The sequence below is a fragment of the Chiloscyllium plagiosum genome, chromosome 15, assembly GCF_004010195.1.
Source record: "Chiloscyllium plagiosum isolate BGI_BamShark_2017 chromosome 15, ASM401019v2, whole genome shotgun sequence".
Classification (NCBI taxonomy): Eukaryota; Metazoa; Chordata; class Chondrichthyes; order Orectolobiformes; family Hemiscylliidae; genus Chiloscyllium; species Chiloscyllium plagiosum.
This window is the reverse complement of record NC_057724.1, coordinates 77,704,324-77,720,874: the sequence shown is the minus strand read 5'-3', so window position 1 is coordinate 77,720,874 and position 16,551 is coordinate 77,704,324. Positions and strand designations below refer to the sequence as shown.

The 16,551-nt window shown below is 41.9% G+C and overlaps 1 long non-coding RNA gene across 1 annotated transcript in view; it reads right to left on the bottom strand.

The window, feature by feature from the left end:
• Positions 1 to 1,346: 1,346 nt before the first annotated feature.
• The window catches only part of LOC122557524, a 52,455-nt gene continuing 37,250 nt past the window's right edge, over positions 1,347 to 16,551 (bottom strand). Inside the window, exons 3-4 of the long non-coding RNA XR_006313865.1 lie at positions 6,069 to 6,153; positions 1,347 to 1,453 (exon numbers count right to left, since the gene is read on the bottom strand). This is a non-coding gene — a long non-coding RNA (uncharacterized LOC122557524). The remainder of the gene's footprint in view (positions 1,454 to 6,068; positions 6,154 to 16,551) is intronic.

The following is a 16,551-nucleotide window of genomic DNA, read 5'->3' as shown; positions in this document are numbered from 1 at the left end:
ATAGCATCTTCAATGTTGCTGAAACAGTACACATCTTTATGTCTTGGCCTCATCAGGACAGTTTGCAGGAATACCAATGCAAAGGAGTTCTTTGCAAACAGAAAGAAGATGTACACACATTGTGGCTGTTTCAACTCAACAAAGTAGGTGACAGACAGTATGTGCTACATCCTCATGGCAATGTTTGACTGAGTAGATTCAACCTGCCTGGTTTAAATTGAAACAAAACTTGTTAGTCATCTTCTAATTAGTATAATCTCCCTGCTGTATCTTAACCAATAAGACTTCACTCAAAACTTGTTAGTCATCTTCTAATTAGTATAATCTCCCTGCTGTATCTTAACCAATAAGACTTCACTCATTAACCAATCAACATCCCGTCAATTCTGTGCTATTTTATTGCTCACTGCAGTGCTTGTTGAAATATTTCAACAAGATACAATTAAAACATTTTAAAAGGCATCTGGATAGGTATGTGAATATGAAGGGTTTAGAGGGATATGGGCCAAATGCTGGTAAGTGGGACTAGATTAATTTAGGATATCTGGTCAGCATGGATGAGTTGGACCGAAGGGTCTGTTTCCATACTGTACATCTCTATGTCTCTCAGACTCTTTAAAAAAAATCTGATCAGTCCTCCCAGTCTGAAACAGAGCATGAACACTAGCCAACAGCAACAAGCATCACATCATTTCTCTTGAAATGCTAGGGGTGTAAGTTAAAGAAAATTGATTCTGGATTGAACCATCAAGGCCAGAGAAATTCCCTGGCGTGGTAATGGTAATCTGTTGATTGTGTGGAATAGTAGCAGTGGGGGGAGAAGGATTTGGAGCAGGAAGAGTGAAACTTGGCAGATTTTGTTCATCAACATTTCTGTGTTTTGATCTGGGCTTTCGATTTTCCCAAGTGAGCCCATGGTTTCAGGAGGGAAGTAGAGAATGGATGAATTAATATGCTGAGTATACAGGCTGGATGGAGCGGAGAGAGTGTTCTCCTGTCAGTTGTTTGGACAGGTTCAGTGAATTGGAAAATGAATGGCAGACTGAATATGATGTCGATAAATGTGGAGTTACCCACTTGAGTAGCACAAACAGGAAGGCAGATTATTACCTGAATGGTTACAAATTCAGAAAGGGGAATGTGCAAGGAGTCTGGATGTCCTTGTACTCTAGTCTCTGCAAGTAAGCATGCAGGTGCAGTAGGTGATGAGAAATGTCTGTGGTATCTTGGCCTTCATAGCGAGAAGATTTGAGTACAGGAGCAGGGATATCTTGCTGCAATTATATAGTGCCTAGGTGAGACCACACCATGAGTAGCATGGGCAGTTTGGGTATCCTTACCTGAGGAAGGAAGTTCTGGTGATGGAGGGACTGCAACAAAGGTTTCCCAGATTGATTCTTGGGATGGCAGGACTGACGTATGAAGACAGACTGGATCCATTAGGACTATATTCCTAAGTTTAGAAGAGTGAGAGGGATATCTCATAAAAACCTATAAAATTCTAACAGGACTAGACATGATAAATGCAGGTAGGATGACCAGGGAGTCCAGAACCAGTGGGCACAATCTAAGGTCACTTAGGACCGAGATGAGGAGAAATTTCTTGATCCAGAGTAGTGAGCCTGAGGAATTCTTTGCCACAGAAAGCGATTAAGGGCAAAACTTTGAATGTTTTCAAAAAGGAGTTAGATATAGCTCTGAGAGCTAAAGGGATCAAAGAGTACAGGGTGAAATCTGGAACACAGTATTGAGTTGGATAATCAGCCATGATCATATTGAATAGTAGACCAGGCTTGAAGGACCAAATGGGACATAGGATCTCAATTATGAGGAGAGATGGGTTAGGCTGGGTTTGTTTTCCCTGGAGCAAAGAAAACTGATGGGGTATCAGATTCAGGTAAACAAAATTATGAGAGACATAGACAGAGTAGTTCATGAGAATCTCTTTCCATGGCAGATATGTCGAAGAGCAGAAGGCCTTATGTTCAACTTGAGGAGCAAATGGTTTTGAGGGTGATCTGAAGAAAATCATTTCACTCAGAGAGTGGTAGAAGTATAGAACATGCTGCCTGAGAAGATGTGGAGGCAAGTACTCTTACAACATTGAAAAAACATCTGTATGAGCACATAAAATGTTAGGGCATAGTAGGCTATGGACCAAGTGCAGGTAAATGAGATTAGAATAGTTTGGTGTTTGTTGGTCATGGTGGGCCGAAGGGCCTGTCTCTATGCTATATGAATCTATGATTCTGTGGCTTACTCTGCTGCTTTCTATGTTTCTATCTGCAAATTATTCTGGTTGTCTACCTTTCGACTTCATGTGCAAGCTGTCGATTCAGAAAGCAGGTAAAAGCTGCATCCAACGTTCAAGGTTCTTTCTTGATAAATCAGATATTTACAATGAGATTAACTGAATAAAAGTCTTTATTTATCCTTCAAACACAGAATAGAACATAAAATATTCTTCATCATAAATAATTTTATATTTTTATGATTGTTTGCACATGATATCCTGTTGAACGTATCCTGCCATTCTATTTGATTATGTCTGATCACAAACAATTACAAGGTCCTTGTGAAGTGGGTTCTCATATGCACTCATGATTTACTTAATTCATTGGCAGTATGTGGGTATCGCTGGCCAGGCCAGCATTTATTGCCCATTCTGAATTTCCATTAAGAGTAAGTTAAGGATAAACCATATTGCCATAGATGTAGAGGCACATATGGGCCAGATGATGTAAGAATGGCAGTTTCCTTCCCTAAAGGATATAAATGAACTAGATGGGTTTTCCTGACAATAGTTATCATTAGACGCTTAATTCCAGGTTGTTACTGAATTCAATTTCTGGAATTTGAACCCGTGTCACCAGAACATTACCTGGGGTCTCTGCACTAATAATTTAGTGATGATACCATTAGAACATTGCCTCCCCCTGTTCAAACTACTTAAATCAAACATCAAGATCTGAAAAAGACCCTGGAATTAAAAATTATGGAGAGTTATGTCTCTGAAAGTGTCATCCCACTTCTCCTCTGTTCGTATTGTATCCTGACTCCAGAGCTATACCAAATATATGCTAACTATATGTCAGTACAGACCAAAACTCTAAGACTTTGTTGTTGAGTATGCATGCACTCTTCCTCCAATTGGAATAACTTCTGAAATACTTCCTTCCAAAACCTGCGGCTGACAAAATAATTGGATATATCAAGGATGTCAGAAATACTGCTGTTTAATTATTAGTGATATGATTTATATTAATAAATGCATGGAATCTGACACTGAATGCGATAAACACTTTTAAGGTACAAAGTGAATGGTCATCCAGCTTGTAAAAGTGGTGGTGTTGGCAGATTTCTGAGCATCTTGTTGTGTGTCGATGCTAGTCGGCAGCTGTTGATGGCAATCTGCACAAGATGCCTGGGGGTAAAATACTGTTTAAGTCCAGAGTAGAAGTGTCCAGGGCCAAAGGTTATAATCGCAGAACTAGGGGCCGCACATTTAAGAGCGAGACGATGAGGAGTTTCTTCACTCAGTGTAGTGAATCGGTGGAATTCTTTACCGCAGAGGACTGTCAAGGCTGAGTGATTCAATATGTTCAGGAAGACAGGAAAAGGATAGACCAGATCTAAAAGTTGAAGTTCTAAATTGGAGAAAGGCCAATTTTGACGGTAATAGGCAAGAACTTTCGAAAGCTGATTGGGTGCAGATGTTTGCAGGTAAAGGGACGGCTGGAAAATGGGAAGCCTTCAGAAATGAGATAACGAGAATACAGAGAAATTACTTCCTGTTAGAGTGAAAGGAAAGGCTGGTAGGTAGAGAGAATGCTGGATGACTAAAGAAATTGAGGGTTTGGTTAAGAAAATGAAGGAAGCATATGTAAGGTATAGACAGGATAGATCGAGTGAATCCTTAGAAGAGTATAAAGGAAGTAGGAATATACTTAAGAGGGAAATCAGGAGGGCAAAAAGGGAACATGAGATAGCTTTGGCAAATAGAATTAAGGAGAATCCAAAGAGTTTTTACAAATACATAAAAGACAAAAGGGTAACTAGGGAGAGAATAGGGTCCCTCAAAGATCAGCAAGGCAGCCTTTGTGTGGAGCCGCAGAAAATGGGGAAGATACTAAATGAGTATTTTGCATCAGTATTTACTGTGGAAAAGGATATGGAAGACACAGACTGTAGGGAAATGGATGGTGACATCTTGCAAAGTGTCCATATTACAGAGGAGGAAGTGCTGGATGTCTTGAAACGGGTAAAGGTGGATAAATCCCCAGGATCTGATCAGGTGTACCCAAGAGCTCTGTGGGAAGCTAGGGAAGTAATTGCTGGGCCTCTTGCTGAGATGACTACAGCCAAATGAGCCTGACCTCGGTGGTGGGCAAGTTGTTGGAGGGAATCCCGAGGGACACGACGTACATGTATTTGGAAAGGCAAGGACTGATTAGGGATCGTCAACATGGCTTTGTGCGTGGAAAATCATGTCTCACAAACTTGATTGAGTTTATTGAGGAAGTAACAAAGAGGATTGATAAGGGCAGAGCAGTAGATGTGATCTATATGGGCTTCAGTAAGGCATTCAATAAGGTTCTCCATGGGAGACTGATTAGCAAGGTTAGATCTCATGGAATACAGGGAGAACTAGCCTTTTGGATACAGAACTGGCTCAAAGGTAGAAGACAGAGGGTGGTGGTGGTGGGTTGTTTTTCAGATTGGGGCCTGTGACCAGTGGAGTGCCACAAGGATCGGTGCTGGGTCCTCTACTTTTTGTCATTTACATAAATGATTTGGATGTGGGATAAGAGATACAGTTAGTAAGTTTGCAAATGACACCAAAATTGGAGGTGTAGTGGACAGCGAAGAGGGTTACCTCAGATTACAACAGGATCTTGACCAGATGGGCCAATGGGCTGAGAAGTGGCAGACGGAGTTTAATTCAGATAAATGCGAGGTGTTGCATTTTGGGAAAGCAAATCTTAGCAGGACTTATACACTTAATGGTAAGGTCCTAGGGAGTGTTGCTGAACAAAGAGACTTTGGAGTGCACGTTTGTAGCTCCTTGAAAGTGGAGTCGCAGGTAGATAGGATAGGGAAGACGGCGTTTGGTATACTTTCTTTTATTGGTCAGAGTATTGAGTACAGGAGTTGGGAGGTCATGTTGTGGCTGCTCAGGACATTGGATAGGCCACTGTTGGAATATTGCCTGCAATTCTGGTCTCCTTCCTATTGGAAAGATGTTGTGAAACTTGAAAGGGTTCAGGAAAGATTTAAAGGATGTTGCCAGGGTTGAAGGATTTGAGCTATAGGGAGAGGCTTGAACAGGCTGGGGCTGTTTTCCCTGTAGTGTTGGAGGTTTACAAAATTATGAGGGGCATGGATAGGGTAAACAGGCAAAATCTTTTCCCTGAGGTCGGGAGTCTAGAACTAGAAGGCATAGGTTTAGGATGAGAGGGGAAAGATATAAAGGAGACCTAAGTGGTAACTTTTTCACTCAGAGGGTGGTATGTGTGTGGAATGAGCTGCCATAGAAAGTGGTGGAGGCTGGTACAATTGCAACATTTAAGAGGCATTTAGATGGGTATATGGACAGGAAGTGTTTGGAGGGATATGGGCCGGGTGCTGGCAGGTGGGACTAGATTGGGTTGGGATATCTGGTTGGCATGGATGGGTTGGACCGAAGGGTCTGTTTCCATGCTGTACATCTCTATGACTCTATGACTCTAAAACAGATCTTTAAAAAGTAAGGGAATCAAACAGTGTGAGAATAAATAAGAGAATTCGATTTGACGATTATCAGATTCGCTGTGACTTCATTGAACAGCCGAACAGCATTGATGGACTGAATGTCCTACTTCTGATGGTCTTAATACCTGTTTCATTCTGTCTTTGCTCATGTCCTCTTTTCTGATGGACTTCCATGGGATTGGCCCATGTTTCTGGGTGAAATGCAACCGTGAGTTTGGTCAATGCCTTCTGCAGGACAGCTGACCAGGGAGCTCCTCCGCTCTTACCCCCTGCCGCCAGGTGTACTGGAAGAGTTTACAGGCTGACAAGCAACTCACCTGCCATAGTAGAAGCACACCTCCCACAGCTGTCATGTCCTGGACTGGAACTCAAATCCAGCAAACCAGAGACAGGGACACTACCCTGCATTATGAAAAAGAGAATGGATTACTGTTATGCTGAAAGGTAAGCAGGGAAATATTCTGTTAATTTTTCATTGTATCAAATGAAAAAAATAGTTAAAATCTGTTTGCATATTTATATTCATTATGCCACTTTACCCTTATGGGAATTAACCAAATTTATGGCAAAGTCAACAGGATATTGTGTTTTATCTTTAATTGAGAGCACAGAAAGAAATAATTAGAGATGTAATAAAAGTCATTGGATGCGGAGCATATTTTAAGACACAAAAGCAGCTGAGAAATGACATATTCAAAGTTCGGAGCCTGTAGACTGTCTTGGCCCTTGCCCTTCACAGTTGTTGACCCTGTTGTAAATGCCAAGGCGTTTGTGGCAACATGTGTTAAGACATTGAATTCAGCGGTCAAGTTGCTGAATGAGTTTGTCCCATAATAAAAGGCATATTTCAATTGTAGTATATTCTGATTGACAGTGGCTTTGTTAACAGATTGCAACTGATGCACTCAGTATAATGCCTGCTACATGAATATTTTGGGGCTGGGGAGGGCTGGTGGGAGGTGGAAATCTATCAAAGCCAGAATGAAAGGTTTAAAAATGAAGAAGCAAAGAATTTTCACTTATATAGTGCCATTCACTTCCTTGGGAAGATTGATGAAGTTCAGTCGCTATTGGGAGCAGGAAGAATAAACTGGTGTGGCAGGATGCTAGGAAATCAAACAAATGAGTTGTTTTGATGGTATTCGGTGATAAAGGAAATCCAAAATGTTGGAAAAATTGCATCCTGTACTTCAACCACCAGAGGGAGCCTCAATTGACGATCTTGTTGGTAAGTTGACACATCCAACTAAGTGCTGCACTGGGGTGAGAGAAGAAGTTGAATAGTTTGGGCTTGTAGTCTTTGGAGCTCAGAGGAATGATAGGAGACTTGACTGAAACACACAAAATTCTTAGAGAACTTGATGGGACTTGATAAAAAGGTTATGTTCTCTTGTAGGACATTCTAAGACTAAAAGGGCATAATCTCACAAGAAAGGGTCATCCAGTGAGGACAAAGATGATGGGGAATTGCTTCTCTGACAGGGTGATGAATCTTTGGAATTCTCTACTGCAGAAGGTTGTCAAAGATGGGTCATTAACTATACAGGAACCCCGTTTACAAATGTCCAACTTATGAATGTTCATGGAGGAGAAAGTGAGGTCTGCAGATGCTGGAGATCAGAGCTGAAAATGTGTTGCTGGAAAAGCGCAGCAGGTCAGGCAGCATCCAGGGAACAGGAGAATCGACATTTCGGGCATAAGCCCTTCTTCAGGGATGTTATGAATGTTCATACCTATGGACAAGACGCAATATGGAGATATAATTTTAAACACCTGACAAAAAAAAATTCCTGTGCTTACAAACAGCAGTTTTCCATTTTCCTGCACTCTGTTCTGACTTGCATACAGATGGACTTGCAAACGGTCTCCAGAACGCAATTTGTTCACAACCTGGGGTCTGTCTGTATTCAAAGCTGATATCAAAAGATTTTTAACAAGTCAGGGAATTGGGGATTTATTGGGAAGAGACAGGAGGGTGAAGTTGAGGATCAGTTATGATCATATCAAATGGCAGAGGTGACTTGATGGGCTGAATGGCCTACCTCTGCCCTTATGTCTTATTGTCTTATTATCTTTCCAATTCTAGGACTGATAAATAAATATTTCAAGCACATTTAGTTGGAATGAAGTAAAATACTTTTGATTATTACAAGCTCATGCACTGGGAAATAATAGATAATTCAATAATCAATGCCTAGCCTCAGATGTACAATATTTAATCTGAAACTGCGATATTATTCTGCGCCATTATACACAATTGCTAGCTGATATATGTGAGCTTCCTGAATCACAGGCAGTTTCTTTATCTTATCATTGGGAGAAGATTTGACAGAGATGTTCAAATTCAGGAGCTTTCTATATAGACCAGGCAGGAGAGTTACTATACCCACGGGTGAAGGAGTTGAGAATCAGAGGGCATTGCAAAAAGGTAAATGGCAAAAAAAAAGGAGCAAGTATTTTTTAATGCAGTCAATGAAAATGATTTGAAATGTAATGTCTGAGAGTGTGGTGGGCACAGGTTGAATCACAAATTTCAGTAGGGACTGGAATAAGTACCAGAAGGCAATGAATTGATAAAACTACAGGGGAAAGGTGGGCACAGCAATGCTTGAAAGGGAGGTGATGGCCTAGTGGTAGTTTTACTATGCCAGTGTTCTGGAGAAATAGGTTCAAATCCCACCATAGTAAATAGCAGAATTTGAATGCAATAAATCTAATTCAATGAATCTATTGTCAATTCTCCAAAACAAAAACCCATCTCATTAACTGATGCCCTTCAGGGACAGAAACTGCCATTCTTACCTGGCTTGGCCTACAAGTTATTCCAGACACAGGACCACAATGGACTCGATAGACTGAGTAGCCTCCATCATTTCTGTAACCATTCTGTTACCCTCAGTATAGTGGCTGTGTTATAGAATTGCAGAATTGATGTAGTGGAGAATGAGACCATTTAGCCCATTATGAATGCACCAGATCCTCAATCAAGCATTACTACTAGGTGCCTATTTCCTGTTTTTTCCCTATATGCTTGCACGCTATGTCTGTACAAGTAATCACCCAATGTCCTCTTGAATGCCTCAATCAGATTCCATCCCATACTCTAACTATTCAGAATGACAGGATCACAGAATTGTTACAGTGCAGAAAGAGGCCATTTGGCCCATTGTCCTTGCACTAGCTCTTCAAACGAACAGTCACCTAGAGCTAATCTCCTGATTTTCCCTGATACATTAGCATAGTATTTCTCTCCAAATCATCAATGAATCCTGTCTTGAATACCTCGCTGTGTAAAAGAGTTTCTTTTTTCTCCTATCACCCTTCCTTCTTTTGCAAGTCATTTTAAATCTATATCTTCTTGTTATTGTTCTTTTTACAAGTGGGAGTTACAGAGCAGTGATTCTGCAAATGTGGGGCAGCTTTTGTTTTGAGCCTCATTGTTCAATTGGAAGGGTGGTAAATGGAGATGCCAATGTGCCATCATCCATTTTCCAGCATTGGATAGGATCAAGGACTACACGAATCCCATCATATCACCCCTGGAGCATTCAAAATCTTGAGGATGATTTTAAGTCCTCTTGCCCAGTGAAAACTAAGCCAAACAGCATTTAGAATACCCCTTCATCACAGATCTGCTATGGACATGGTATCTTGGTAAGATGATGAGCCCTTCCTGATGAAAGGCTTTTGCCTGAAACATTGATTCTCCTGTTCGTTGGATGCTGCCTGACATGCTGTGCTTTTCCAGCAACACACTCTTTGACTCTAATCTCCAGCATCTGCAGTCCTCACTTTCGCCGACCTTGGTAAGAACTGTCTACTCTAATCCTATCTCCCTGTCCTATCCCCCTTTCTTTTTGTTTTCTTCCCTTTCCAAATAGTTAATCTGGAGTCAATGATATAATCGCCTGTGCTGCGACTGACAGCATATGTCATATTACAACAACTCTCTGAGTGAAAATAAAAACCTTCTCCTTATACTCTTTATAGATTTGTATTCTCTTGTAATCAATCCAAGAATCAGCCAAACAACTTCTCATTCCTTGTCACCTCCAAACATTTGATAATTTTGAAATCCTCCATACGTTTGCTCTCAATCTAACCCTGCCAGGGGAAAAAAATGTGACAATTTCTTCATAACATTAACCTTTTGATCTTTGCCTCATTCTTTGTTATCCTTGGCTCCAAACTCTCAGCAGGATCTTGGCTCCAATAATATCCATCAAATCAATCTAAAGAGGGGCTGGTTGCTTTTCCCTAAGCTTTGCAATTCTTCTTTGTTCTTTCATAGGTTGAGAGTATCATGGCAAGGCCAGCATTTGTCTCCCACTCCCTTCATGCCCTTGAACTGATTGGCTTACTAAGAGTCAATCCCATTGTTGTGGAGTCATGTGTAGGCCAGACAGGGTAAGGACAGCAGATTTCCTTCTTTAAAGGACTGATTTCCCACGGGATAGGTTTGAATTATTGTTCATAGAATCCCTCCCGTGTGAAAGTAGGCCATTTGGCTCAACAAGTCCACACTGACCCTCCAAACAGCATTCCAACCAGACCTACTCCCTACCCTATCCCTGCATTTCCTATGGCTACTCCCCCTAGCTTGCACATCCTCAGACTGTGGGAGGAAACCTGTGCAGACACAAAGAGAACACACAAATTGAACACAGATATTCATCCAAGGCTGGAATCAAACCTGGGTCCTGGCACTATGAGGTAACAGTGCTAACCACTGAGCCAATGTGCCACCCTGATTGATTTCTTATTTCTTACTGAGAGTAGCCACAAGAGTGGGAAGGTGGACATGTGAGACTCAAAGACTCAGGGATGTTTACATCACAAAAGGAAGCCATTTTTCCGTGCAGTCAACAAAGATCTGAGGGAACTCTGACACTAGGGTCGGAGAATAGGGAAGAGGCTGAGAAACCCATTTAGGTCAGGAGGTGGGATTGAGGAGCAATGTATGTGAGGTAATGGGGAGGCAATGGCCTAATGATCTAACTTGTGGATTATTAATCCAGAAACCTAGGGGGATCAGGTTTGAATCCTGCCATGTCAGATGGTGGAATTTGAATTCAATAAAAGTGAATGAAGATGCTAATGATAAGTGTTGGGGAAAAACCTATCTGGTTCATCAAAGGCAAAGCCATCGTAGTCCAGACTATAGAGCTGATCTCTCATTACAAACAGACAACCAGTGGTGGTTTAACCCAAGGATCACGTAGCCTTAGTTGAGGGGAGACATTGAATAGGAGAATCCTTCAGCCGAGGTGGGAATTAAACAGTCAGCATCCAACCACCTGAGCTGACCAGTCCCCTTTGATTCACTGATGACCTTTCAGGAAGCAAACTGCTGTTCTTACCTGGTCTGGCCTACATGTGGCTCCAGACCCACAGCAATGTGTTTGACTCTTAGCAGCCCTCTGGGAAAATTGGGATGTACAATAAACATTGGCATAGCCATCAATGCCAACAGCCTGGGAATTAAAAAAATTAAAATAATTTTAAAGTTGTAAGTTAGTCAGGTCATGCCCATTATTACAATGTGTGAGATTTAAAAGGGCAGCTGTAGTGTCCATTGCTGCCCAAGGTTTGTGACACCAAACTCTCAGCTGGTTATCTCAATGGGATGATGACCTTCAGTCAAAGAGGCCCTGGCTAGAGGATTATTTTGAATGCAAAACAGATGCAGTCTTACAACGCGGTGATTCCAACTTTGTGATAGTGCAGACACAACAATTTAAAATTAACAGCTTTTGAAGCAGTTAAATCAATGCAGGTCCTGCGTTGCCACTTGCTGCAAGAGCCCTTGTTACCTCAGTAAATATTCATTTCCATCCTTTGAATGAGTCCTGATCCTGATTGAAATGCTCATTAATTGAGGCAGAGAAAGAGAGCAAACATTCAAATGTGTTTCCCTCTTGTGTCCTACTAATAACCTGTACTGTGGATGGTCAGGAATTCCCAGTCTCTTCTTTATGTTGGTTAATGAGCAAGGGATTCTAAGTCTTTCAGTGACAATTGGAAAATGCTAGGTGCAGTGAAAACTGATGCTGACGCTGTGAAATTCTTGCCCTCATTACTAAAAGTATTGCAAGCTTTGTGCTGCAGGCTGAGTGAAGTGACCCAGTCCCACAGTCTGGGTCAAAATCTGAGCATTCCCTCCCCAGTGGCATTGTGGGTCAACCCACAGCAGGTGGACTGCAGTGGTAGAAGAAGGCAGCTCACCCCCACCTGCTCAAGGACAACTTGGCATGGGCAATAAATGCTGGCTTAGCTAGCAACACCCACATCCCACAAATGAATTTTTAAAATGGACAGAAATAATGTTGTACATTTCAATGGGGCAGGTAGCCCTCCCAGCTGCAGTTTTACAAACTTCAAGCAACAACTACAATAATAAAGGATATACAGTTACAATGTGACAATGCTGAGACTGTTTACTGTGTGCTTAGTTAACTATACTTTCACATATTAGGGATATTAAAGGCTTGCCTGCCAGTTTAGCCAGTTCACCATCTCCATCCCTCCTCTCAGTTAGTGACAACAATTTTATTTGTGCACAAAGCTGTCACATTTCAATTAAAACACAATTCACTAGAAACCAAAGAAGCCAATTGCCAATATTTCCTTGTCAATGAAGGAAAGTGAAATTTTACTGTCCAGTACTCCTGAGAAAAAGTAACAAACATATGACATCAAACACATAGACAAACCTGGGTAATAATGTTTATAAAAGTATGGCATGTGCAAGGGGAAGTAAGGCTATGCGGTTTAATCAAGCATGGGGAAGCAGTTAGTAAATTATTGACTTATATCTGAGCAGTAGCATACCCTGTAGGTGAATGCTTGTTTTCCTAAGTTGCTTTTCATTCAGTGCATTTTTCAGTGATGGGAGTGAAACAGAGGAAGGAGAGTTCTGTCCCTGTTATCAGAAATTTGTTTTTTCTTCTCTCTGCTCTTGTGTTCAAAAGCAGCTGCTGAAATATAGTTCAGCGTGCATTCCCGAGTCAAACTCCAACTTCTTTCCAAGCTGTCTAACTGGGAGGTAAATCTTTGATCTCCCAGTATGTGAAATTACTTTACATATGTGAATTGAATGGAAGCTGTGAATTTCTTGACATGAGGTCATAGGATAAATATTGCAATTTCAGTGCAAATGGTTTTATTTTCCTGGTATGGTTTTAAGCTACCTCTTACAATGTGTGGGCAAATGACCAATGCAGCCATTTTATGTCCATTCTTCTTCCTCTTAAAAAAAAATGTTTTGGTACACAAAATGCCTCTAATATGGCAATCAGATGGTGGAAGTTAAAATTCTATAGTCCATGTTTATCACTACCATTGCAATTATTCATTCCAGTTTGCCTTCAAAGTACATGGACAAACTCAATGGTAACCACTTAATCCCTGAATCATGAGTGATTTGCAGTGGGTTCAGTGGGCTCAGTGATAATGGGCATCAATGGCTCATTCCTGAGCCTGATTAGCACTTTGCCACTGAATGCCTGGAATCCCACAGCAGGTCAGGCAGCATCCGAGGAGCAGGAACATCGATGTTTCGGGCAGGAGCCCTTCATTCCGGATTTTCCTGCTCCTCGGATACTGCCTGACCTGCTGTGCTTTTCCACCATCATCTAATCTTGACTCTGATCTCCAGCATCTGCAATCCTCACTTTCGCCACGAATCCCACATCAGCCCCTTCTGTTCTTACACTTTAGCTGATGCTGGTGCTGGGACCGCACCAGTGATTTAGGTGGGCCACACTGCTTTGGACATAACCATGATGAGCAGCTTTCAAATCCAACCCAATGGAAAATGTTCCATATTTGAACTGCAAAGAAAATAATGCAGGGCTAGTGCCGTCATCCTCAGTCTCTTTATGTCACTCCACCTTTTCCCTCATTCCATTCAGGAAACTGTCTCACTGCTTGAAAAAGAACACATTTTCATGTTAGTTTTCAATGAAGCCTCAATCGTATTTTAAAAAGAAACATACGTAGATTTATTCCCAATTCTCTTTCCAAACAAACATGATAACTGATCGAGCCTGTGGAGGGAGCAGTTTGCAGTTGAAATGAGGCTGTATACAGGAGATGGGTGTATCTTTTTTCACAGTAAAGGTGTAGTTCATTCTTCCCCTCAGCTTGCAAAATAATAATGGTTGGAAAAGAAACTCAAATGTTAACTGAGTTTTAGAAATTGTGTGTGGCCTCTTTGTAATGGTAGTTCAACAGATAGACTGGATGAACTTCAGATCATTCAGGAAGCAGAGGTTGCGATAGGTAAGAGTTACAGGGAAGTAGTTACTGCAAAGCATGAAGAAAGCTGGGTGACTGTTAGAAGGGGGACAAAACAGTCAGTGCAGGGGTCCCCTGTGGTCGTTCCCCTGAACAACAAGTATACTGTTTTGGGATACCATTGTGGGGGACGACTTATCGGGGGCATGCAGTTGGGTGCAGGTCTCTGGCGCAGAGTCCAACCCTGTTGCACAGAAGGAAAGGAGGGAAAGTAGGAGAGTGTTAGTCATTAGCTACTCAATAGTTAGAAGGTCAGGTAGAGCATTTGTTGGGAACAAAAGAGACTCACATTCGGTGTGTTGCCTCCCAGGTGCCAGGATCTGTGATATCTCGGATCGTGTCTTTGGGGTCTTCAAAGGAGTGGGTGACTAGCCCCAAGTCATGGTCCACGTAAGTACCACCGACATAGGTAGAAAGAGGGATAGGGATGTAAGGCAGGATTTTAGGAGGGTGGAAGCTGAAAGCTAGAGCAATAGAGTCATAGAGATGTACAGCACGTAAACAGACCTTTCGGTCCAACTTGTCCATGCCAATCAGATATCCCAATCCAATTTAGTCCCACCTGCCAGCACCTGGCCCATATCTCTCCAAACCTTTCCTATTTATATATCCATCCAAATGCCTTGTTAATGCTGAAATTGTGCAAGCCTCCACCACTTCCTCTGGCAGCTCATTCCATACATGTACCATGCTCTGCGTCAAAATGTTGCCCCTTAAGTCTCTTTTATATCTTTCCTCTCTCATCCTAAACCTATGCCCTCTGGTTCTGGACTCCCCCACCCCAGGGAAAAGACTTAGCCTATTTACCCTATCCATGCCCCTCATAATTTTGTAAACCTCTATAAGGTCACCCCTCAGCCTCCGACGCTCCAGGGAAAACAGCCCCAGCCTGTTCAGCCTCTCCCTGTAGCTCAGATCCTCCAACCCTGGCAACATCCTTGTAAATCCTTCCTGAACCCTTTCAAGTTTCACAACATCTTTCCAATAGGAAGGAGACCAGAATTGCATGCAATATTCCAACAGTGGCCTAACCAATGTCCTGTACAGCTGCAACATGACCTCAATACTCTAATCAATAAAAGAAAGCATACCAAACGCGTTCCTCACCATCCTATCTACCTGTGACTCCACTTTTAAGAAGCTATGAACTTGTACACCAAGGTCTCTTTGTTGAGCAACACTCCCGAGGACCTTACCATTAAGTGTATAAGTCCTGCTAAGATTTGCTTTCCCAAAATGCAGCACCTCGCATTTATATAAATTAAACTCCATCTGCCACTTCTCAGCCCACTTGCCCATCTGATCAAGATCCAGTTGTAATCTGATGTAACCTTCTTCGCTGTCCACTACAACTGCAATTTTTTTTGTCATCTGCAAATTTACTAACTATACCTTTTATGCTCACATCCAGATCGGTAATATAAATGATGAAAAGTATTGGCCCCAGCACAGATCCTTGTGGCACACCACTGGTCACAGGCCTCCAGTCTGAAAAACAACCCTCCACCACCACTCTCTGTCTTCTGCCTTTGGGCCAGTTCTGTTTCCAAATGGCTAATTCCCTCTGTATTCCAAGAGATCTAACCTTGCAAATCAGTCTCCCATGGGGAACCTTGTCGAATGCCTTACTGAAATCCATACAGATCACGTCCACCGTTCTGCCCTCATCAATACTCTTTGTTACTTCCTCAAAACACTCAATCAAGTTTGTGAGATATGATTTCCCACGCACAAAGCCATGTTGACTATCCCTAATTAGTCCTTGCCTTTCCAAATACATGTACATCGTGTCCCTCAGGATTCCCCCCAACAACTTGTCCACCACCGACATCAGGCTCACTGGTCTATAGTTCCCTGGCTTGTCCTTACCACCTTTCTTAAACAGTGGCACCACATTTGCCAATCTCCAGTCTTCTGACACCTCACCTGTGACTATCAATGATACAAATATCTCAGCAAGAGGCCCAGCAATCACTTCCCTAGCATCCCACAGAGTTCTAGGGTACATTTGATCAGGTCCTGTGGATTTATCCACTTTTATGTGTTTCAAGACATCTAGCACTTCCTTCTCTGTAATATGGACATTTTTCAAGATGTCACCATCTGTTTCCCTACATTCTATATCTTCCATGTCCTTTTCCACAGTAAATATTGATGTAAAATACTCATTTAGTATTTCCCCCATCTCTTGTGGCTCCACACAAAGGCCGCCTTGCTGATCTTTGAGGGGCCCTATTCTCTCCCTAATTATCCTTTTGTCCTTAATGTATTTGTAAAAACCCATTGGATTCTCCTTAACTTAATTTGCCAACGCTATCCCATGTCCCCGTTTTGCCCTCCTTATTTCCCTCTTAAGTATACTCCTATTGCTTTTATCCTCTTCTCAGGATTCACTCGATTATCCTGTCCATACTGGGCATATGCTTCCTTCTTTTTCTTAACCAAAACCTCAATTTTTTTAGTCATCCAGCATTCCCTGCACCTACCAGCCTTTCCTTTCAC